Consider the following 25831-nt stretch of genomic DNA (forward strand, 5'->3'; position numbering starts at 1 on the left):
TGCCCTTCCCCATTCCCATTTTCGCCCCATAGGGTATAATGGGAGTGGGGAAGGAGTTAATTACGCCACCGTAAAATACGGTGGCGTAATTAACAACGAGGTCCCGTAGCGCCATGGTTTTCTCCGGCTGGTAAAACCAGGCGGAGAAAACCTCCATGGCGCTACGGGAACTCGTAGTATGGCGGAGAGGTACGCCATGCACTACGCTGGCGTAATACCCTCTCCGCCAGGGTCCTAATGAGGCCCATTATTGCGGGCATAAATAGGAGCAACATATAAAGACATTAAACAGAATTTACAGCATCACAAGAGCTCAACAAAGACTTACCAATCATAAGGAGAAGCATGACTAATCCTTATCATGGATCAGTGAAGAAACTAGATCCCATTAGACGCACCCCTGCCAGAAGTAGCAGGACGGAGAGCTTATCAACCATAATTCACAGGAGCAGTATCACCACGTACCTCCGCTCACAGCTTTTTTACTGAGAGAGGCCTGAAGGGGGTGATTCAAGTTCTGGGAGGGCTGCAACCGTGCCCCAACGCCACCGGAGAGACCAGGTGTGTGTAACAATTTGAAGCACTTGCCCCCTTAGTTTAATGTTACCTTTGTAAGCCTCCTATTTTAAATATATTTTTTTCTGTTTGTTTTGTTTTGTCTCATAAATTGGCTCACCTCTTGTGCTCACCTTTATGATATTATGTTGGAAACCTTCATGGGACTGACACGGCCATTTGTAAATGTATTATCATAACTCATTTCTGGTTGAAATTTACATCTCTGTTTTTCAAATAGATAGACAATCCAAATACACACTTTTCCACACCATAGTTTTGTGTTCCCTATATATTGAATGTTCCCCCATCCTGATCTGTTGCCCTGTTGAAATTTAATTGCAAGTCTTTCTATTGCTCTGGGCTGTTTATCTGTAAACTGGCTGTCAAAACTACCTCATTAGCCCACTTTCAAGATTGTATATACATGGCACCTCATTACCAGCTTGGCAGTATTCTGGTGGTAAATCCACTGGAATACCAACGAACAGAATCTCTGTTACCGCCACTTTGTCCCATCGGTTTACCACAGGATTACAAGTGATGGTAGGTGGTGTAAATCCAAATCTGAAGTCCATAGGGGATGTTTGGTGGAATTACTATCAGCAGAATTACCAAGTGGTAATTCCACCAATTTCTGGAGGAAAAACGGAAGGTTCACCTCCAACATGATATTTTTTGTCAGAATAGAAACACTCTTCCACATCAACATTTCATATTAAGTGCTGTTAGTAGGATTTGTGCTGACCCCTGTCAGCATTGCACTTTTCTCTGAGCTTGGCCTGCCACAGGGAAGACCAGGTGAAGGGGACACTGATCAAAGGGTCTGCCTCATTTCCCACATAATTCCTCTGTGAATTAAGTATGCCTCTGGGATGCAGCAGCCACTCTCTTGACAGGTCTTTTTCCCCACCTATTGAGGGTTTGAGGAGGAAAATCTGGCTCCACAGAAATTTGCATGCACACGTGCCACATGCAATTCAGAAAAGCATTTTGTGAATCCCCCTCTTGCTGCCTCTAACGTTTCATTTAGAACCTGATAATTAGGTCCGGTAGAGTACTACCCTCCCTGACCTGAGGGTTAAGGGGCAAGGTGTAGATGAAGGTCAGGGAGGTGAAGAAGTAAAGAGGCATTGGTACAGAGTAGAGCCGGTGTCCCTGTCCCTTGGAGGCCTCATCAAACATACTCGCAAAACCAGCTTTCTGTAACTTCTATCATTTTAATGTATTTTATATAAGGTTTAATTTAGCACAAACTTAGAATTGTGAAACAATGAAGAACTGACTTTGGCAGTGGTCGCAGGCATACATTCGAAGTTTACAGGGATGACCAGTACAGACCTCGTGCCAGCGTCATTGCATTTGTTAGGCATACTATTTGAGCAGCGGGAATATTTAACAGTTGCAGTTTGTTGGAATTGGCTAACAGGCCAAAAAGGGGTATCAGGGTGGAATTGGTTTAGGTTGTAAAGAGAATTCATCTGGAGAGACTCTGCATTGTTTTGTTTAGAAGTATGTTTGTATGGACTGTGTAGAATGTGCTCCTTGAAGAGGAGGTCCTTGATAGTGCCTGCAATTGGTAGTGGTTCTGGATTTGATGGATGCAAGGTTCTACAGCCTTTGGGATACATTGAGAATGTATGTTTCCAAATTAAGTCTTGTATGCATTACTCAGCTTCTTATAAAATAAATCTGAACATTGCCATTAACCCCTAAATGAATGTATCCTTATCAAGATTAGAATCAAGATTACACTATTTTCGAGGCTATTGCCCATTAGGCCAATATCACTGAGTAGAATTTTAATTTGCTCCCATCTTTTGGCCACGTGATAGATTAGTGGAATGCCATTGCCCTCGAAGAAGCGCTGCCACAGAGTATCCATGCAGTAAGTGTCATTTTCTCCTGTCACTAGTACAGTTCTATGCCTAGGTGGTAGAGACGGCGAGCATGCACATAGTGAATATTTGGTGGTTTCAATGTTGATGGACTTGCAGAGCCTGCAAGTGCGTTTGCTTTTGTCAGTGTCAATCGCGTTCCAATTTTGTTCAGCGTTTGTTCCAGATTAGCCTTTATTCTCAGATAACTAATATGCATGAATGAGTTAGGGAATTCTTTAAGTTACAGACCTCGTGCCAGCACCACCAACTGTCCATTAATATAAGCTTTATAGGAAGATTTTGCGGCTAAATTAGTCCATGTCTGTTCTCTATCTAGCTCTGTTAGATAGACCTTCATAGGACTTTTGTATTTGGCGCAAGTTAAATGAGCAGGGTTTAAACCCAATTGTTCTTCACACTTGATGCCCAGCTTCCATAATGTGGTGCAGTTCACTTGTTTGTTGAAGCTCAACTGCTTTTTGGTTTCTGATAGCAAAGCAGTGTGTCACTGGCAATCGCTTTAAGTTACCATGTTCAAGTAATACATCACTTGCTGCATTGATATAGCCACATTAAGGGAGAAGATGTTCTGTTCACACAGAGGATATTCTGCCAGTGGGCAGTCTAGAAGATTCAAAAGTGACTTAATGCTATGTCTTTCAAGTCTCCTTATCTCCTTCCCTTTATTCTTTCCCCAAACCACACACCCAAAAGTGAGTTTGGGAACAATTTTCATTTTATAAACTGTGCTAGAGAATATCCTGCATGTTGGGCAGCAAATCTCTTTATGGCTCCCAGCTGTTGTTTGAGTTCCTGCTCAATATTCTCAAGTTGAAGGCCCGGGTTAAGATGACTCTCAATGATTACTCCCAGGTATTCATACTTTTCGATCCATTCCACAGAGTTCCCCTGCAGTGCCCAGTACTATTTCTTTGGTACCTGTTTCTTGTCTGGTTGGAAAGCAACCATTCTCGTTTTATTTGTGTTAATTCTTAGATCATGAGATTCAGCAAAAAGCATCAATTGATCTATTAAAGTTTGTAGCCCTCTGGGGGTGAGGGTAAGGAGCCAAAGGATATCAGCATACCCTTGCCAAGAAAAGTTTTTTACACTGTTTGAGGGGAAAGGAGGCTTCACCAACGAGAAATAAGAAGGTCCGCCAGATATAGGTTGAAGAGGAGTGGAGCCAGTATACAACCCTGTTTTAATTGGTTGTGCTGATGGAAACCGTTAAAATTCCACTCATACTGTTTCTTACCCTTACTGAGGTATTCAAGTAGAGGGCGCTGATGATGTCAAGTATCCCACTAGTGATGCCCGATGCATCCAATTTAGACCAGAGAGTCAACTGATTCACTGTATCAAACTCTGCACTGACGCCCACAAAAGCCACGTATACTGGTTGTTTTTGAGGCTCCAGGTTCACAATAGTGGTGAGAAGAATCAAGCTATCAATGGCGGCACAAGATTTTCGAAATCCAAGTTGTTTAAAAGGTAATATCAGTTTTTACTCACCCATGCTGCTTATTATGTCAACAAAAATCTTTGTGTGTGCGTTTAGCATTGCCAAGATGTGGATGCTGCTTGGGTCATTGTGCAGACCACGTTTGTACACAGGCACCACTATACTCTTATTCCAAGAATACAAGAAATGCCCTGTGGCATTTATAGAGTGGACTAGTTGAAAAAGAATCTCACCCCATCCTCCTGGGTTAAGTTTCATCAGGGCATTGCAGATGTCATCCAGCCACAGGTCTCTCAAGTCTTTGCGCTATTTAATAAAGTTGACAATTTTGTGCTGGTTATGTTTTAAGGACCATTTTACAGTGTTAAGACTCAGGATATTCGTTTCCCTCCCAAGCCTCAATGGATGCTCCCACTATCTGTTTAAAGCTGTGAGGGTGACCATTTACCAATTTTCAAAATGACCTGGAGTTGGTTTTTTGGACAGTCCTGATTAAATGGCTCCAACAAGCTCAACTGCTTTTTGGTTTCTGATAGCAAAGCAGTGTGTTACTTCTGTAAACCCGAAGTCAACTATGAAAATGTGATTTTATTGTTTTGCAGCATGTAGCAACCATCATTTGATTAACATTTGCTTCTATTACTTTACGCCAGTCACTTCTAAGTATTATTTGTCTGTTGCGTATGTGATAATCAAATGGATGTACACGGTTTTTGAGCTTAGGCTTGCAGAGATGGTATGCCAGTTTCCTTGGTCTTGGGGTGGGAAATGTCCAAGCAATCATGTTGCTAACAAGAGCCTCGTACTCCTCCTGAAAGGTGACTGCTTGCTCATAAGGCGTCTCCAGTCTCCTGCTTGTATTAAGGATGTATCTGAATGGTGCTCCAACTCTACGACGGGAAATGCAACCTGCAATCCGCACTTTCATGCATAAAGCATTGTTCAGGACACCCCAACTTGTGTGGTTTCCATATAATTCTATAATCTGCTTCATTGATGTCAACTGAACCAATGCTGTCATTCGAGATTTCAATCTCTGCAGAGTCACAAGTAACAATTAAAGGGAGGTGATCGCTTTCCTCCCTTCCTCCAATGGTAAATCCCAATACTAAGGAATAACAGCATGCTTGGATAAAGCAGTCATTTAATGTGGATGCACACGTATCTGTCATTCTGGTGAATTCACCCTGCATGTCTCCATGACTTCTAACAATGAGAATTGCGAACCAATGTTTTTTAGATAGGGATTTAATTGTGTTCCCTTGGCATTACTTAGTGATTGTGTAAGTTGTGCCATAGGGATATTTAATGCTAATTCCAATTCTTCTTTTTCTGAGTGAGGTATTTTCGCGTTCAGTTACAGTCCTCCATAATAGGGTCAATTTGAGCCATGATTTCTACTAGGTAGTCATATATGTTTATAACAATGTACAATTGATGTTGACCTAGCCAGCTTCCTGCAATGCGGCCCACTAATAAATAGTCAGAATTTACCAAAACTTGCTTCAGTGAATAGAAGTTGGAGATGTTAATTAGCAGACCTCCCTTGGGTCTGCATAGTAACACGTGCTTTGACAGAGCCTGGATGTGGTTGCCTTGATCACACTTTAGCGTGTCAACTGCCCAAGACTCTTGCAGAGCAACTACAGTGAAGTCCTCTAGGTTACTCCAGATTTGTCACACTTATTTGTAATAGGAGTGTCCTGTTGTATTCCAGAAGAGTGCTATTGACACATTGTTAGGGTCTGTTATATATTTAGGCGTGTGTTGCTACGAGGAGAGTGAACTCTTTTTCTTTTTTCTACGTGAACGCTCTGTATTCAGAATCCAGTCACCACAGCACTGCGAGCTAGGCAAGGATCTTGCTGGTGGAGGAGGACTCTGCTTCCTGGAGGAGGCAGGCTCAGTTTGCAGCACGTGAGCGGTCACGTGACCCTAGCAGTGAATATATTACTGCTGGAGCCACCCTTGCAGCGTTAAGCCTGGTGAAGACAAGCCCGCTGGCTGTTGTGCGGCTGTTTGGCGAGTGATCGGCGCAGTGGGAAGCAAAAGGCTCAACATGGACTCGACATCAAACATGACCGTGGGCGATACGGTAAGCATTCAGGTGCCTAACACCCGTAGTCGTACGAAACTGCCCGGTGCCGGGGGCTCTATGGGGGAAAAAAGTGAGGCACCGAGTGGTGCACATGTTCAAGGCAGGCTATGTTCTCTGCCCCTAGCTGCGCCCATCCCCCCTACTGACGGTATGATCCACACAAACAAAGCCGCTGCCTCCCCGATCCCCCCCTCACCTACCCCTCCCTTTTCCACCCCCCCGGTAAACTCCTCACCCATCCTGGACAAATTTCAGTTCTCACCTTTACGCAGTTCCTCTGTCAGCCACGACGGGTTGCAGTCTGCTGCATGCGACGATGCTGATGGAGATGTGCTCGCGCATGGCGATGATATCATGATAGCAGACTCAGGCAAACTATGTGTAGCAGAGCAAAGTATAGGGGAGCGACTGCAAAATGGAGAGTCGCTGCCTGGGAGGGGGGGTGTCGGCGAGGGAAGTAGCAAGGAATGAAGTCTTCTGTCTACCACAGGAAGAAGTCTCCTTCGCAACAAGGCAAAACATGAATAACAAAATCAATAACAAAGCCAAAGCACCAAAAACATTTATACCAAGCATTCTATATGAGAGCATTGAAGCAGCAGCATGTGTGGATGGCATGGAAAGCCCCCAAGCCACAAAAATAAAACTACCAGCAGCAAAACAAAATGGACATAAATTGTGTGAGAAGGACAAATCAAATCTATTGTCCCCCCATAACAAAGAACCAATGTGTGTTCCAGGAAAGAGCCTCGCACAGTGTAATACCCAAAAATCATCTAATGTCGTGGCACACGAAAAAACAAACGCAAGAACAAATTTAATCAATGGGGCAGGTGGCCCTATGAAACAAGTTCCCATGTGGAAACCCAAACCGCGTGCCTCGTCCCTCTCAGGAAAAAAAAACATAAGATGGCACTTTAAAAAGAAAGACACACTTTCTTATCACAAAGATCACACCTTGGGAACTAGGGTCATAGACTCCAAACAGCAGCAAACTGAAATGGAAATGTCAGACCATGACCTTCTTCTAGCTTCGGGCCGATGTGAGCAAACAATGTCTCAGGACGAACAGCCAGAAATAGATAAAAGCGGCTCTACTAACATACTTAATGGCAAAATGATTATAGAGACCGAAGGAATTAAAATGTGCCCACAAAAAATACAGCTTCTAACCAACAGAAACAAGCTGATAAATTGGAGGAAGCCCAAAGGATATCTATAAATGAACCTATAAATACCTCAACTCCGCAGACAGCTCGAACAAAAAGGCAATATGGAGAGGTGGAAGTAAATAAACCTACTGCTTTTATGGACCAGGAAAAAAGAAAAAAACATGAAAACAAAAGTGCCATGAGTGCAGAAGAGGTAGTGAATAAAAAAATCACTTCAGAACTGCAAGACGATGTCTTTCTTCCATCACAAATGACCAATGAAGATGTACCCCAAGAAATAAGCAGTAGCACGATTTCAGCCACACAGCAGGGTGACGAAGAACACATCCTGCCAAGCCCCAATAGTGTGGAAGCGAAAGAAAAGGATCTTGGAAGAGATCAAGTTCCGTCACAAAATCCATGGCCATTAATAGACATCTGTGCAAACATGCAAGCTGCTGTAGGGTCAATGATGACGATAGCTCTTGCACCATATTTAAAGCTATATGAGGCACTACATGAAAACTGTAAGGATCAAGCATACGTATTGGCTCAAATCGAAACCAAATTAACCAAGGTGGAAAAACTGTTTGAGGTAGATAAAGGAAGAAAGATACAAGAAAAAGAGTCAGAAAAAGGCATAATCTAGATGTAACGCTCACCTGATTCCCGTAGAGGCGCCGGTCTTGACTGGGCGTATACCGTATCTTCAAAGGTGATGTGTAACACACGGCTGGCTCTTTGGGCTGGACCTCTGTGCACTGTATGTCTGACTTGAAGGGTAAGATGTCTGCAGATAGAAAATATGGGATTAAGGAACTGGGTTATTGAATGTCTCTCTCTTCTTCCCTTTCTCTTCTCCTGTAGAACCCCAAAGGTTAACGCTCTCACCTTAGGTAAGTGAATGCCGTGCTCTCCATCTGCCTCGGGGCAGGGTGCTGTAACCAATTTCTTCACTGGATAAGGGGAGCAGGCCTCTTGACTTCAGAGGACTGCTGTCCGTCGTTTACTGCACGAACGGTAAGTTTCGAGTAATTCTAATGTCTTTAAAGTCTTTAGTAATGATGTTTCTTGTTTTGCAGGGTTCCGGCGATGGCGGATGACGGGCTGAAGTGAGTTGAAGATGGAGCCCGTGTGATGAATAGAAGCGCCTGGAAGCACGTAAGTAAGCGCTTGTTGCCTGCTTCACGATGCGCTCTAACTGTCTTTTTATTTTGCAGGTACAAGTTCGGAGCGGCTGCAGGGTGCCGGAATACCCACTGGGTTAGATGTGGAAAGGAGTAATGGCACGTGAGTATTAAAGTTCCCCAATGTCTTTAAAGACAAAACAAGGTGTCTTTAAACGCACCTTGTTTTGTCTTTCAGATGCGGGATGCAGCGCCGAAGGCCTCCGGAGCGTGCGAAGAGTTGGTAAGCTTTTGTCTTTCAGATGCCGGAATGCAGTGTGAAGACCTCCGGAGCGCACGAAGAGTAGGTAAGCCTTTGTCTTTAGGCCCAGGATCAGATGCAGAAGACACGATGAGCGTTCTGCTGCAGAGGATGCAGAATAACGCAAAGCAAAATTCATCCATCGGGTGTGGTTTAAATAGCCTCCTGTAGTGCTTAGGTGTCTCCTTCCACAGCCACGCCTAGGTAAGAAAAGAGTTCCTGCTTTCCAGAAGAGTTCCAGTGTTCTGAATCTAGGGAGTGGCTCCTGCCCCACCCAACAGGAAAAGTAGTTCCAAACAGAAGAGGATCAGAGGCTCAACTGGCAGGCAAGTAAGCAGCATGGTCTGCTGCAGGTAAGTCCACCCAAGCATTATGAGCCCGGCGCTTCCAGCGCTGGGACTGGGCATATTTATGAGCCTGGTGCCACTGGCGCCAGGACTGGGTCCAAAAGGTCCCAATTGGGACTGGTTGGCAATCGGAACCCGGGTTATGGATCTGCTTCCAAGGGAGTTGGGAAAACCCTGACCTTTTGGAAGCAGAGATCATGACACTAGACCTTAAATGACCTGATTGAAGAGGCCTGGCAAGATAGGAGAGCCTTTTTGAACAGTTTCAGTGATACCATCAAGCTACTTAAATCAGAGAGCCAAAAAAACCACATCCAATCTGAGAACAAAAGTACCCTAACAGAAAAACTGGACACAACCCCAAGGTGGAGTGAGGAACAAAAAAGGGTAATTGTGGCAGACTTGCGGAGTAGAAAAACCGAAACAGCAAGCTCTTGTGTGATAGATCAAATGGATAGTCGAAATTTGCCAATAGGCAATCTAAGAACTGAAAGAAACTTGGAAGATGCCTTGAACAATGGCCAAATGGTACAGACCTCACAACATAATGACGGCCAAAACCAGCATAATGGTATTTATCCATTATTCTCCATTGAAAATATAAAAGAATTAAAACGACCAGACAAGGCTGATAAACCAAAGGACGACTCAGAAAAACAACACAAAAGACAGAAAGAAGTCATGGAAAAATTAGACAAAAAGTCTAAAAACATGCCAAACCAAAATAAATGGACATCCGAAGGAACACGGCAGTTCATCAGAAATCTAAAGCCTATAGAACAAGAGACATCAAATCCTATTCAACAAGTGCAAATAATGAAAAAAAAAGGATGATCCACCACAAACAAAAAACCAAGATCGAGAATATATCAAAGATGTGGAACTAGAGAGTACTTTAGAAAGTTCCTCAAATGAGTCAAATAGGCAAGAATCTTTACTACTCCTATCAGTATACGGGAATGAAAGCTCGCAAGAGTCAATGGAGGACAGTGAAGTTCCTGGAAATAAAGAAAACAAATCACCGGAAAATCTACAAGGCCCGGCTTCGCCCTTTCAAACTCTGCATGAAAAAAGATTGCAAATTGAGAAGAAAAAGGATCTGGAAAAAAAGCAACAGCATTTGCTTAACGCCATGATTGAACAATCTAGCAAAGGATGGGTAAGAAAGAGCACAAACGCAAATAAGAGCTCAGGATTGAAAAGCTCCTACGAACACGGTGAGACAAAGGATAGAAGGAGCGATAAGAACAAACTAGAGCCCTTCAATAACCAAACCCATTTATATAAACTAAGAATGGAGAGAGTCTTAAGAGCAAAGGATGGCTTGATCTTAAATAGATCAAATTTAATGAAACTCCTGCATAATGTCCCACAACTGAGAGTTATTGAACCGAAAGATATAAAAATTGTAGAATTCCTGAATGAAGAACATTTGGACAGAATATGCATACATTTAAAATCAAAGGCGGTCATGAACTCAATATGGCAAGCAGCAGACTACCTCCGAGTACTGGGCTTTGATGTCAAAACAGAAAATCAGCAACAGAGCGAAAAAGATCAAAAAAAGAACATACCAAAGAAAAAAAGCTCTGAAGAGCCAAAACAGGCCCACGGGGACCAAAGTGAAGATGAAGTGGACTATAGACCTATACGGTTCTCTCCAACAGTACTGCGGGGCCCAAATGCTCTTTGGATGAAAATCAAAGGAAATGAGAAATTGAATCGGGCCCCCGAACCGAATATTGAGCACGCCATTGAAACAAAAATTGATACAGAAAGCTCATGGGGATGGCTAGCAGAAACACTGGATGCAAAAACAAAAGAAACAAAAAAATAGATCGATGGCCAGGATCTCCGAAGAAAAAAAAAATTCGCCTCCTGGAACACAAGAGGTTTTCATCATTTGGTTGAAAAAATAAACAACAAAATCTTGACCGCAGACATTATTTGTATTCAAGAGTGTTGGCTACAAGAAAAACCATATTTACATGATGCGACCTGTTACCTGAACAAAGCTCTCAAAGGAAAAAAAAGGTAGACCTTCTGCAGGCCTCTTAACCATTATAAAGAATACGTATGGTGGAAAAGCAATCCGTACGATTCAACCATCCTCTCAGATACAAATAATAATTCTGCAACAAGAAGCAGAAAGAAATGGCAACCCAAACGAAAGAGAGAAAACAAATACTCTGATTATCTTTAACCTCTATTGGAATGTTAAGGCCAAAGATGGAAAAACTTTCCTGGACGCTTACCAACTATCTAGATCAACTGAGATCAGAATACGACAATCCGGCATTAATTCTGTGTGGTGACCTTAACATCACCTGTGCTAAAAATAAGAACAACCAGGCAAATAGGACAAGTCATAATCGACAAAACAATCGAGAGCAAGAAAATGGCAAATGGAAATGGAGAACTGTGACATTTTACAAGTGATTGGTAATGTTCAAGGAGATTTAGTAGGACAATCCACATGGGCATCGTACAATTCAAACGCAACTCTGGACTACTTCTTTGTAGATCGAGAAACTTTTGGCACAATAATGTCTCTAAATAGTCTACCAACAAAAAGTACCGATCATAAAATCCTAATACTCACTTGCTTAGAGACAAATATCGCTAATGAAAATGACAAGGAACAAAGGAACATTTGGCCAACTGAAGTTGATATAAACAAGGGTCGAAACAGACTGAGAATAACAACGAAAGTGATTCCTTTGCTAACCAAATCGATAAACGAATGGGAATCTACAACAGGAAAAGATGTTGAGTATGAAACTTGTCTTACCATTTTCAGAGTGGCCACCGCAACTAAAAGAAGGAACACAAAAAACAGGGTGCACCATTTTAATGCTGAAATAGCGGATACAAAACGACAGTTAGCACGAGACTTAAGAGCCCTGAAAAAAAGAATATTGCTTCTGATGATATGGCAATAAAGAGTAAGGCTCTAAAAAAAGGGTATCGAAATTGGGTCAAATCCCATAGGGCGATACTGTTTCAAAAGGACTCTTAACAGATGCTTATGGCAACACGAAACAAAAACGCAAAATACCTATGGTATTTGCTAAATCAAAAAGGAAATCAACAAGGTGAAGAACAACTTAGTCCCATACATGAAAGCAAATGGGAACAATATTTCGAAGCAAAGTACAACTGTGAGCTTACAAATGAGTTATCCCCCCAAGTAACCGACAAGGAAAATGGCTGGGACATCAAATTTACGCAAAGCGAAATCCTAGCATTGATCACCAAAGCAAGCAGATCCAGAGCCCCAGGGCCAGATGGCCTGAGAAATGAAATACTAAAGCAAGCCCCGAAGGTATGGGCAGACATGTGCTTTGTACTCTTCACACGAATAGTAAAAACAAGGCAGATTCCAGAATCTTGGACAAAGTCAATTACTATTCCGATACATAAAAAAGGAGACATAGCATGTCCAGAGAATTATCGTCCAATATCTCTTTTGGACGTCATAGGTAAACTATTTGCCGGTATGCTGCTAAAAAGATTAAAGGAATGGATTCAAACTTCTGATAATTTTGATTACAGACAAGCAGGCTTCGTGGAAAACGTAGACTGTAGTCTAAACCTCCTTATTCTAAATCTATTAAAAGCAAAGACCATCCAAGAAAACCAAAAACTCTTTATTGCTTCAATAGACATGGCAGCTGCTTTTGACAGAGTGGATCGACAAACTCTATGGGCTAAAATGACAGACAAAGGCTGTCCGAGAGACCTGATAGAAGCCATCAAAATTCTCCATACAAACACATCTATGCGTGTTAGATTGGATCGAAAGGGAAATCTAACAAAGGCAATCGTAACAAAGTGTGGGCTCAAACAAGGATGCCATCTAGCGTCCATACTCTACAACTTTTATATCCTGGATGTAAAAGACTGTTTGGAACCACCAAGAGCTTGTTCTCCTAAACTAGGAGAAACAAAAATAGGTCATCTACTATATGCAGATGACCTCATAGTGATGGACAAAACCCCAATTGGGCTACAGAGGAAACTGGAAGTCTTAAGCCCTCATTTGAAAGAAATCAAACAAAAATGTAATCCAGAAAAATCAGTCATAATGATAATCGTAAAACCAGGTCCTACTACCAAGAAAGCTTTCAAATGGCACATAGAGAATGAACCAATAAAAATAGTGAAAGACACAAAATACCTGGGAGCAATCGTGAGCGCAAATTGGAGTGAGCAACCTTGGATTGATCATCTACAGATGAAAATGGATCAACTAACATCACAGGCATTAATACTAAAAAGAAAGTTCTGCAAATTCTCCATTCGCCCGATTGTAGAATTTTACAATGCTAAAGTAATCCCTACCATAACATACGTGGGAGAAACGGCCCTGAGGATCCCATGGGAAACGTGGGACAAACTTGAAGCCAGATTCTGGCGTAAACTGCTGAAAATTGTACTGGGATTGTATTCTATGCAAGCTCGAATAGTCTGGAAAACACTGGCCACCTATAGAAAAATCTCACTAGAAGATTTTCCAAAACAATATCAAATACTAAAGAAGGAAGGAGGAGGAATTTCCTTTTGGCCTGTGGACGAATGGAAACTGAAATGCAAGGAACTATTGCAAAATATGAACGTATCAATGAGTGCCCTATGTCAACATCCGAAGAGAGTAAAATTACTCCTGCAATCAATTGATTGGGCAGAAACAGAACGTGCGAGAGTGAATTCGAGTCATCATACCTTGTCTAAAAAGATAACTAGATGCCCACAGATATTGCCAGGATATCTACAAAAAAGCGCCAATCAGAAGCATAGAGACCTAATAATGCGCTTCCGTTTGAACATCCTAAGAACAAGGACAAACCTGGTCAGATACGGCCTGGTAAAAGAAAAGCTTTGTAGATTATGCAAATAAGAAGATGAAACGACTCGACACCTAATCATGTTTTGCCATGAACTTACAACCGAAAGGGGATGCCTATTACAACCAATATTGTCTCCAGCATGTGATCTAGATTCTGACCTATGATGGTCAGCCCTATATGACAATCCAAATAGGAAAACTACTAAAGCCTTAGGGATTTTTCTTGAATCAATGTTAAAGAGACTTGAAATGGTTTAAAAACACAATGGACAAAATTTGGTTAACACACAGCCAAACCGGGATCCAATCTGATGTAGAACTAAGAAAGAAAGCAAATAATAGGTTTGGCTTGTGTATGTGGATGAGGGAAAAATGTGTATATAAGCAAAAGTTTGTATTTTTTAACGCTGAAAGCTTTAAAAAACAAAATATATATATATATATTTATTTAGTCTGGAGGAACCCCGCTAGCCATGACCAGCCCTGCCCTCCCAGTTACTTCGGTTAGTTGAAGTAGGTGCTTCAACATAGGTCTTTCTTACACTGCTTTTGGCAACTGTCACAGTCAAGATTTCCTCAGAGAGTGACGAGTGACTGTTAGGACACTTGCTGTTCTGGTTTGAAAGACTCATTCTTACTGTGGCGATTTTCCTGCATTCATAGCTTTAAGAAATAACTGGTGTGTATCAACACTGATGCTCTGATCCAATCTGAATCAAAGTAAACCCTTGTCCCCGCCAGATGTTCCTCTTCCATCTGGTCAACAATTTTTATGTCGCTGGATATAATCAAGCGCAAGCAGTAAATGAGATGAAATAATGATACGATAGTACTGCAGTTAATTGTGCACTGGCTGGATAAGCAAAATAGGCTTTGGATATTGATACCCTACTCTGGGTCTAGGTTGCTTTTAGCTACTTAATTTTCAAGTGGTATATTGTTAACGTGATTCCCACATAAGTGAGAATGATGTGTATTTAATGCCCCGTTGTAGCTCCTGTTTTGCCACCCTTGTGTTGGCTGTTGATAGTGGGTTCAAATCTCCTGTTGTATCAATTTAATTTTAATTGTAGCATTTGATTTTACATCATCTAATTGATGTGATACCACTGGTACTGGCTCAATAAACAATCATCTCATTCCTTCCAAGTAGCTTGAATAGTTTTGATGTTTATCACAATGGCTTGCGTCATCGTGCTGATTGCTGGTGGGACATGGGGGTAGTTTGTTAGACTTATAGTTTGCTGTAGCAAAACACTCTATGATGTCCCTTTTCCCCTTCTATTTTCATAAGTTGCCCTGTCAAGTGTTCTTGGGATTAAATAACAGCCCCTCCTCTAATGCCTTTGGTGACTCTGGGTCAGTTGTGGAGAATGTATTTTCAGTGATCTTGTTAGCATAGCTTTTCCTTGTCATCCCCTTTGCCTTATTTTTCTTGTTCATGTTGTGTTTCTTGCATGATTTGGTTACAAGAGAGCATTTTCCATCAAGATTCCATTTCAATCAGTGTGATGAATCGTGGGATTGAGTCACTTCTCCCCAGAGGGGGGCCTTTCCTTGTGAGGCAAGGGAGGTGAGCCTGCTATGCAACATTCCCACTAGGGGTGGCATCAGGTGAGACCTCACAGGGACAAACTCCCTCCATGGGGACAAGGACTTCCATTTCAATGAGGAACTCCCTTTTCATCACACACATAATTCTGAGAAATCCATACCAGTTGAACGAAACCCTCCTACATCTGCTATTGTGATGTAATTACAGAATATAAAAACTTGTCAAAGACTGAGATGAGTAAAACCCCAAGGTTGATGAAGAATTTGTACCTGTTAGGTACTTTCAAGAGGAAACTCAAAGGAGATATAACGAGTATATCCCATACTCAAAAAGAACGACCATAAGAAACTGGGGAGGCCCCAGAGCATCAACATAAAAAGAGGAGGAGCCAGAGAAAGAGAAAGGAGACCTGGGAGATTCCAATCAGCTGGACAGGAGAAGCTTGGAATCCAGAGGAGAAGCTGCATTTCCTGCAGGTGAACAGCGGGAAGAAGGAAGGGCCCGAGTTCCACTGTGTACGCTGCAGACCAGAGGAACTATGCAAGCCTGAGAACGGTCACAGGAGAGACGCCCAGGGGATGCTAAAGAAAGCCATGGCTCGGAAGTGCCCAGGATACTGCAAGCAACCAGGAGAGCCTACCTACCTGAAGGAAGTCCCAGGAGCAAGTCACAAAAGAAAGGTGGTGGCAGGAAAGGAGAAAGAGTACAAATCGATGCTGATGTGAAAACCACACCCAGAGGGAGACACAGAGGTTTGTCAAAGGAGGGAGAAGGAGCATGCATGAGAACCAACCTGACAAACCACTGGGAACTATGAAGGCCAGTGCCGACCTGGTGATGCAGCCCTATTGCACTACATGTAACGGGGAAAGCAGGAGAACCGGGGAAAGAGTCATAGATAACTAGAGACACAATTCTATGCATCATAGTTTCAGGTACAAATAAAATGATTGTATTCAGCCTACTCGTCCCACTGAATGGTTAAAGCTGAGGAAGAATGACGAACATTCAGAGACTCACAGGGTAATTCATAGAATTTCGCACAAAAGTGGCGCACGCGGCTGGCGCACAGTGTCCCCGTGCGATACACTGTGCCAGCCGCGTGCTATAAAATCCATTTCATCGCACAGCGTATTCATGGATTTGAGCCTCCAAAACCAGCCGTGGCGCAGAGTGGCGCAGCGACCCTGCAGCAGCGCCAGTTACGCCCCCAAGAACGCCCTTGCGCAAGGAAAAGCCATCAAAATACCCAATTCATCGCAAATGTCTGCGCTAACCCTGGACCAGTTCAGAGGGCTGCCAAACAGCAAACGCCAAGCGGGGAACGTGTATTTCAGGGGTTTGAGGGAAGTTTCACACGCGATTGTCCTGGGTATGTGTATTTCAGGGGTGCGCGTGAAGTTTCACATGTGATTCCATCAGGGCATGTGTATTGCAGGGGTGCGCGGGAAGTTTCACACGCAAATTCAGCAGGGTACGTGTATTTCAGGGGTGCGTGGGAAGTTCCACACGCGATTGTCCTGGGTACGTATATTCCAGGGGTGCGTGGGAAGTATCACACGCAAATTCAGCAGGGTACGTGTATTTCAGGGGTGGGCGGGAAGTTTCACACGCAATTCCATCAGGGCACGTGTATTTCAGGGGTGCGCGTGAAGTTTCACATGCAAATTCAGCAGGGTACGTGTATTTCAGGGGTGCGCAGGAAGTTCCACACGCGATTGTCCTGGGCACGTGTATTTCAGGGGTGCGCGGGAAGTTTCACATGCAAATTCAGCAGGGTACGTGTATTTCAGGGGTGCGAGGGAAGTTTCACACGCGACTCCATCAGGGCACGTGTATTTCAGGGGTGCGCGTGAAGTTTCACATGCAAATTCAGCAGGGTAAGTGTCTTTCAGGGGTGCGAGTGAAGTTTCACACGCGATTCCATCAGAGCACGTCTATTTCAGGCGTGCGCGGGAAGTTTCACATGCAAATTCAGCAGGGTTCGTGTATTTTAGGGGTGCGCGGGAAGTTCCACACGTGATTCCATCAGGGCACGTGTATTTCAGGGGTGCGCGTGAAGTCTCACACGCAAATTCAGCAGGGTACTTGTCTTTCAGGGGTGCGCGGGAAGTTCCACACGCGATTGTCCTGGGTACGTGTGTTCCAGGGGTGCGCGGGAAGTCTCACATGCAAATTCAGCAGGGTATGTGTATTTCAGGGGTGCGCGGGGAGTACTACATGTGATTTGGCCGTGTGGGTCCTCCCAGGTGTTCCCTCTACACCCTCCATGGCCCCTGCAGGCAGCCCACACTACAGGGGACTACCCTGCACCCCTGCTCATGTCCCGCAGGTAGCCCATCCACCATGGGCATGCCCCCCAGCCAAGCCACATGTCACCTTGCACTACTGATCAACAACGCATGTCTCCCAGCACCCCCACCCCCCAGCACTGTGGGGCACCTGCCAGCAGGCCCCCACTCATGTCCAACTCATGTCCCCCTGCACCCCCACCCCCCAGCATTCAGGGGTACCCTCAACCAGGCCCCCACACATGTCTCCCTGCACCCCCACACCCCAGCATCCAGGGGCACCCTCCACCAGGCCCCCACTCATGTCCAACTCATGTCCCCCTGCACCCCCACCCCCCAGCACTGTGGGGCAACCTCCACCAGGCCCCCACTCATGTCTCCCAGCACCCACACCCCCAGCAGTACAGGGCACCCTCCACCAGGCCCCCACTCATGTCTCCCAGCACACCCACCCCCCAGCACTGTGGGACACCTGCCAGCAGGCCCCCACTCATGTCCCCCTGCACCCCCACCCCACAGCACTGTGGGGCACCCTCCACCAGGCCCCCACTCATGTCTCCCAGCACCCCCACCCCCCAGCACTGTGGGACACCTGCCAGCAGGCCCCCACTCATGTCCCCCTGCACCCCCACCCCCCAGCACTATGGGGCATCCACCACCAGGCCCCCACTCATGTCTCCCAGCACCCCCACCCCCCAGCACTGTGGGACACCTGCCAGCAGGCCCCCACTCATGTCCCCCTGCACCCCCACCCCCCAGCACTGTGGGGCACCCTCCACCAGGCCCCCACTCATGTCTCCCAGCACCCCCACCCCCCAGCAGTGCAGGGCACCTGCCAGCAGGCCCCCACTCATGTCTCCCAGCACCCCCACCCCCCAGCAGTGCAGGGCACCTGCCAGAAGGCCCCCACTCATGTCCCCCTGCACCACCACCCCACAGCAGTGCAGGGCACCTGCCAGCAGGCCCCCACTCATGTCTCCCAGCACCCCCACCCCCCAGCAGTGCAGGGCACCTGCCAGCAGGCCCCCATACATGTCCTCCCAACACCTCATGACGATCCATAATCATGGGTCCCATGCCCACTCAATACACTGCCTACTCCACCCCAGTCCGAACACACCACCAGGTATGACATCCACCCGACAAAGAAATCACCAGCACATGATGCATCCCAAATGGCTAGTCTGCACATCAACACATATCCGTCAAACCCACACAATGACAGCATGTGAATGATAGAACACACATTGTGACATGCATGAAACCAAAGAGAGAATACCACACATTGAAGTACCAAATTATAATGTATTAAACAGAAAAGCAAGGCAATGAAATGGAACAGAAGAAAATGGAAATAATAAATGAAATCCAGCATGTCCAATAAATGAAAAAGATGCATGAAATCCAAATGAAAGGCAATCCAAAAGCAAGTCTCCAAAGTGTCAGTCTGAGAAAATAAATCCAAGGTTCCAAAATAAGAAAAAACCATTGATCCATGTGAAAAAAAAATCAAAAATCCAAATCCATTATCAAACTATGTACAAGGTGAACATCCAGGGTCCATGTGCCCAATCCTTTAAATGAAACCTATAAAATAAAATACTACCTAATGAAGAACTATATAAAAGAAGTTGGGGCATTGTCCAAGCGCCCCAAAACAAAACAAAACCGAAAGGAAACTTAACACTAAAGAACTATTTACAAGGGCAGCGGGCTAGTCCGACAGCTCACTTCTGGATGTTCCGGGCCAGGGCATCATCGAACTCCTGCTCAATGTCCCGGAGGCGGTCCTCCTCCATGGCCCCGAGGGTCCGCAGGGCCGATGACATGTTCTCCTCCAACTCCCTGCGGATTGCCTCGAGGCACTCGGCCCGCCTCAGGGCCCTCCGCATGGAGTTCTCCGCCCTGACCATCGTGAGCCGTGCCTCTTCCGCCCGCTGCCGCTCTGCATCTATGGCGTGGCCCAACCGCTGCCACACGATGCCTGCCCCTCCGATGTCGAAGGCCCTGAGCCATCATGGCTCCCACCTCGTTGCTGCTGCTGCTGTGCCCGTGCGCTGGCTCCTGCTGCCTGCACATCCTCCACCGGCCGCGGTGCAGTCGTTGAAGTGGCCACCCCTGCTGGACGTCCGACTCCCGACTGTGACAGGGATGTGTCCTCCACCAGCCTGGCCGCACCGTCAGAGGCAGCTCCACAGGACACCCAGGTGACAAATGGGTGGAAAGATGGCACGGAGGACGACTGGCGCATAGGGTGTTCAGTTGAGGAGGGGGTCGGAACAAGCTCCAGCAAACAGAGGAATCCGGCCTGGGTGACCTGTCCCAGTAGGCCGACGCGGTCAACGAGCCATTCGAGATGACGTGCAGTCTCCTTATGAAAAGACTGCAGGTCAGCTTGCATGGCCCGTTGACGCAACGCCACACCAGTCAGGACAGGCTCAACCCATACCTGGATAGCCATGTCTGCAGGCAGAGGAAGGCCAGTTGTTGTAAGCTTATCCCCTGCCTGAAAACGGGTCTGGGCGTAGGCATCCCTGCTGGTGCAAGATGATGCAGTGACAGGATCAGGGACAGGATTGCACACAGGCACCTCCGCGGCGGCCTGTGCTGCCTCCTGTCCCTGGTCCTGCACTGCACCACTAGCACCAGTGGAATCCCCACCTCCAGACCCCGTCTCTGTCGCTTGCACGGCCTCCTCCTCCACCAAACCCCCCACCAACCTGGATGACTCCGTGCCATCTTCCCCCGTTGGGCCCTGTGGGGTCCCAGCTGCCCCTTCTGCTGCCGAGGAGTCCAACTCCGACCTCCGCCTCTTGGACCTCCCCCCGGCAGCTGCGGCCTAGGACGCGACACCAGACTCCTCACTCCCCGACGAGATGACAACCTGGGAGGGGAGCCGGGCCTTGCGTCTCCGGCTGCCGGTGCAATCCCTGCCGCTGTGCTCCACAGCACCTTCTCCGCCCTCTTCATCAGTTGACGCTGCAGACAGGGAGAAATAAATCACAGGCATCAGGGCACTGTACAATGGACACATACACACATGACAGTTGTACATGAGTGGCATTTGGAAACCTCAGACATGGCATCACAATCGCCAACACACATGTCATTTCAACTCGCACACATGAGCCATACACAGCCATATTGCAACAGCCAGCACCATCCATACACATACAACAGCATGAGCAGGCAAAGGTGAGCCAGACATCACATGCAACACAGGGAGTGCACTACACATGCACACACACCACCACACTTGCATGCATGTGTACACCTCTGCCAACTGTGGCAGTGTTCAGATTGGAATCTGCCAATCAGGCTTCCACATCCCGCTGTCACATGCATCCATGTTGCATCACTGTTGCACCCTTGTCAAATACACACACATGCACATGTACACAGTGCTGATACATGCAGCTGAAACCAACTTCCATGTGTGACATCACGAACATGCCTACTTACATACACATTCATCCAAACATGTCTGCCCACACATCTGCATTTGGCATGCAAGCCTACACACACAAGCACCATCCATGTCTCACACATGAGAGCCCTCGCATGTGTTAGCCTCACGGCCCTGTACACCCCCCCATACTTGGCCCCATAAAAACACATGTGCAACCTGCACACTACTGGCACACCACCACACGCACAGCTTACAATCATGATGCATGTACACTTACCGCTCGACTCCAGATGGGTCTGCCTCTCAAGGACTTGGACGTGGAGCGCTGGGGATATGCGTTCCAGGACCCTCATCTGATCGTCCGACAAGTGGCCCCGGCGCCCCTTAGCATCCGCTGCCTTCAAGAGCCGCCGGGCCTTGTTGAGGGTCCTGGACCTGAATTCCGCCCAGCGCTTCTTGACATGATGGAATAGTCGGACTGCCGCCCCCTCCGCGTTGATGGCAGTCACGATGTCCGTCCAGATCCGAGTCTGTCCTTCCTTGTTGGCGCGCAAACTTCCGAAGAGGGCATCATACTGCCCCAGGACTTGCTCCACCAGGACACCAACTTCAGTGGCAGTGAAGCTGGTGCCCCTCTGCCTCTCTGGCCGGGGGTTGCCAGTGGTGCCAGATGTTGCAGTGCCCGACATGACAACCACAGAGGCATGAGTGGGTGGGCAACTGGGTCCTGGGGCTGGTCTGTGGAGCGATGGAATCCCAGTCGGGAGTCTTCAGTTCCAGCAGGGGTGGTCACAGCAACAGCACCCCTGGCTGATGTGCAGGCAGCAAATGGCAGGGCACGTGGGCAGTAGGCAGTCAGGCAGCAGCAGATGGCAGGTGGGAGCGTGCTCGGGGCTCTGGGGGGCAGTAATTCGGTCTTCTGGGCAGGAGCGTGGTCTTCCGTGTGCTTACGCATGGCCAGCTTGATACGGAGTGATTTGGCACGTGAAAATCCAGCACATCTGCGTGTAATTCGAGGAAAGGGCCTTAGCGCGTAAGCCTGTCAGCACACGTATGCGAATTCATTGGCCCAATGGCCCCCAGCGTGTAGGCGCGTCTATGACATTACGCGCACGTGCGTTTTCCATGGCGCGTAGAAAAAATAAGCATGTCAGAGTGTCATAGCGTGCAATTGGTGGAAAGGGCCTCAGCGCGTATGCGCGTCTGTGACGTGCGTGCGTGGGCGTTTCCCTGTACACGGGTGCATGTTACACGTCCAATTACTGCACGTCAGAGTGTCAGCTCGTGTAATTGGAGGATAGGGCCTTAGCGCGTACACGCGGAAGTGACGCTGGACGTGTGGGCATGTTTAAAAGGTACGTGTAGAACGCCATTTCCTTGTACGTGCTTTTTGTGTAGAGCGAGTGGGTGAAATCTGTACTTCTTGTCGGTTCACACGCGATTTACTTCACGGCGTTCCAAGTTCGTACTCCCTGTTACCTCTGACAGCTTTTTCTCTTTTTGTCTTTTTCCTGGGCCTGTTTCCTCAAGCAGCGTTCACTTCTTCTGTTGTCCTGTCTCCTCAGACAGCGTACAATTCTTCTTTTGGCGGGGGTGTTGCGCGTATTTTTCACACGCTTTTTCCTGGCAGACGGTGAGTCGTGCACGTATTTAACATCTGTGCTTGCCCCGTGTGTTGCGTACCCCTTCAGAGGTCAGTCTAGGCTGTGTGTGACACGCATACGTTCAATTTTGTGTTTCTAGGTGCCACAGCGTAGTGCAGGTTTATTTTTCCACGCACGTGGTCTAGGAGGGGTTGCGTGCAAATTATCTGCCTTTTTTGGGGTGCCTGTGCGTTGCGTGACCCGTCATCTTCCCCCAGGGGTCACATACAGCCTTGCTAGAGCACTAGGGTACGAATTCCATCTAGTACCCTACCCCTTTGACCCCCAATTGCCCAGGACAATAATTTACTGCAACTCCCATACGCACAACAACATCAGTGCCATGGTTGGGAGGCGAGCACGCGGTGAGGGTGGCAAAGGTGGCCGAGCCTCAAGAGGTGGCCGTGGTGGATACGGTAGGGGACGTGGCCGGGACTTGCAGGGTGCCCCTAGCTCCCCGTGTGGGTGACCAGTCAGGGACACCCATGCCCCCCCCCCAGTTGAGGGTAACGTGGCTGACACCATCCCTGCTCAGCCCTTGTTGGAACAGTACATTGTAGCACCAGACCTGGCACAGGGTGACTCCATGGCTGACTTCCAGTCAGCAGGTCTAGGCCACGTGTGGCGGTGCACCTTGGTGTCACCAGGCCACGTGGATCAGGGGCAGCTATGTCATCTGCTGCCCCGAGTAGGCAGGGTGGGGAGGCTGCAGGGGCAGCTGCGGCTCCATCCACCCCAGCTCTGAGTCTCCCAGCCAGGACAGTGTCGGTCCCAGTCCATCCTGCTGACGTTCCCCCTGACTACATCACACTTCAGCTAATGCCTGCACCAAGTCCCATGGTGAGTGTTCATTCCCACACTCCTAGTCCACAGTCCACCGGGGCTCCTGCCCCTAGTGTCCAGAGCGGCGTAGGACACTCAGGATCCCCACCACCTTCCAAGCGGAAGAGGAAGAGTGCTCGTCCAGTACAGGCTGATGCCCCAGACACGGCTACACAGTCCGGCCCACCAAGGAAGCCCAGCTTCAATCAGGCCGAACTTGATGCACTTGTGGAGTATGTGTCCGCACATGACAGCGAAATGGTGATTACTGCAGGATGCAAGACCACACCTGCACAACGTCAGGCACACTGGCAGACCATCGTGGACATCATAAGTGCCCTTGGATTCGTGAGGCGCACAGCTAATGATTGCTACAAGCGCTGGAATGACCTGAAGCGCAAGGCAAAGAAAAAGCTGGCCTCAAGTCATGCCGCAACTCTAGTGACTGGAGGTGGGTCTCCAGCAGAGGACATTGAACTCACTCCACATGAGTATGTTGCTGGGACCTACATCATGGAGGAACAGATCCAAGGCGTGGGAGACCTGCCAGATTACGAGGCATTGTCCGGTGAGTGCACATGCATATGTGTGTCATCCATGTGCATGGTGTGTGTGTGAGAGCTTCTGATTGAGTGCCAGGTGAGGGTGTGTGTGCCTGAGTGGTTTGGGTCACCCATGTGCTTCATCCAATACATTCTGCGCACCAGGATTTGGGTATTGCAGTATCCCTTCTGGCAACAGTAGACATTCAGCCCAACCGCACGCCAGTTGCCCTTGAAGTGTCATCTTGCCACAAGATAGTTGCATATTATTCTGTGTTCATTCAGGCTGATTGTTTGCATTCCACCACTTTCACTAGGCATTTCTCAGTCCTATTGTCACATGTGTGACATGGCTATGGTACATGCCATCTGTGTGATGGCATGTGTCATGTATGTGTATTGGACATGCCAATCACAGGCCAATGTGTGATGGCACTGCTAGCCAGCATGCAGCAAATGTGTTGGTCTTCCATCTTGGTGTCATCAATGTGTGCCATTTGCCTCCGCTTCATACGCAGTGAAGGTGCATGCATGGGAGGGTTATAGTCATGTGGGACATGTGTCAATGAAGTACTGTTTCTGTTGCTTCTTCGCCCTAATTGTGTGCCATGGTGCTAATGCCTGTTCCCATTTCTTTTCTTTCATGTCTTTGCAGGGGTGACGCACTTGATACTGCTGGGGTTGTGGAGATGGTGCAGACACAGGAGGGGTCTCAGGCCCGACCGGGCACCAGTGAGGGACGTGGTGTGGTGGTGGGTGAGAACCCACACTTGCTGCAGACCATTATCTCAATGGGTGTCTCTGGGTGCACCTCCCCCAAGCTCTATTCAGGTGTCGATTCGGATGATGAGACCTATGTGCCGTCGCAGGTAAGTGTTTCTGGGCGGGATTCTGTACTGTCCAACCCACCTGCACCAGGGGTAGAACCCACAATGGGGATGTCAGTGTTGGTAGGTCCGCCTTTGGTGGTTACGGATGCAGGGTCACACTCCGCAACATCTGATCCTGTTCGTGGGCCACCAGATCAGAGGGGGAATGCAGTCCTGCAGCCTCAGGCAGTGCCGGCACAGCAAGGCGCAGTTCGCCTTGCCCCAGACAGGTGTGGTGACCGCCGACGCGGTGGCCGTACGCCACCTGGCAATACCGCATGGGAGCAATCCATATACGGTATGGCAAACCAACAGGCAGCATCATCTGAGATGATGGCTCAGGCCATGGATAGGGTGGCCACTTCCATTGTCCCCCAAGAAAGGCTGATGGAACAACTACAGCAGGCAACAGACTCCATTTGCCAGTCACACAGGGAGGACATGTTGGCGTCCAACAGTGACAGACGGGCGGCACTGGAGTCTCTGCGGGACGCCATTTCTATTGAGTCCCAGGGCCACAGGGAAGCCCTGAGGGTGGAACTCCATCAGCTCAGGGTGACTCTTGTTGAGCTTGAGGCTTCAACTGACACGAGGACAGAACAGCAGCTGGAGCGGCTCACACATACGCTCTCAGCTGAGATGCAAGCAACTAGGGAGGAGGTCCGGGCATCCCGTGAGTTGTAGCATGGGGACCTCCGCACGATTATCCTCCAAAACCAGACCTTCCACACCCGCATGCTTATTGGTAAATATTTGGTAATGTGTGTTGTTGGTCCTGCATTACTGTGAGCATTTCATGTGTGGCCAGTTTCCATTAGGGACACTGTAGTTTGTGACACTTGTGTCATGTTGTGGGGATTAATTTGTTTGCTCTCACATAGCATGACATGCCATGGTGTGATGTGTAGCGGTGCCGGGGATGGGTTG

The sequence above is a fragment of the Ambystoma mexicanum genome, chromosome 12, assembly GCF_040938575.1.
Source record: "Ambystoma mexicanum isolate Mex_15411 chromosome 12, UKY_AmexF1_1, whole genome shotgun sequence".
Lineage (NCBI taxonomy): Eukaryota > Metazoa > Chordata > Amphibia > Caudata > Ambystomatidae > Ambystoma > Ambystoma mexicanum.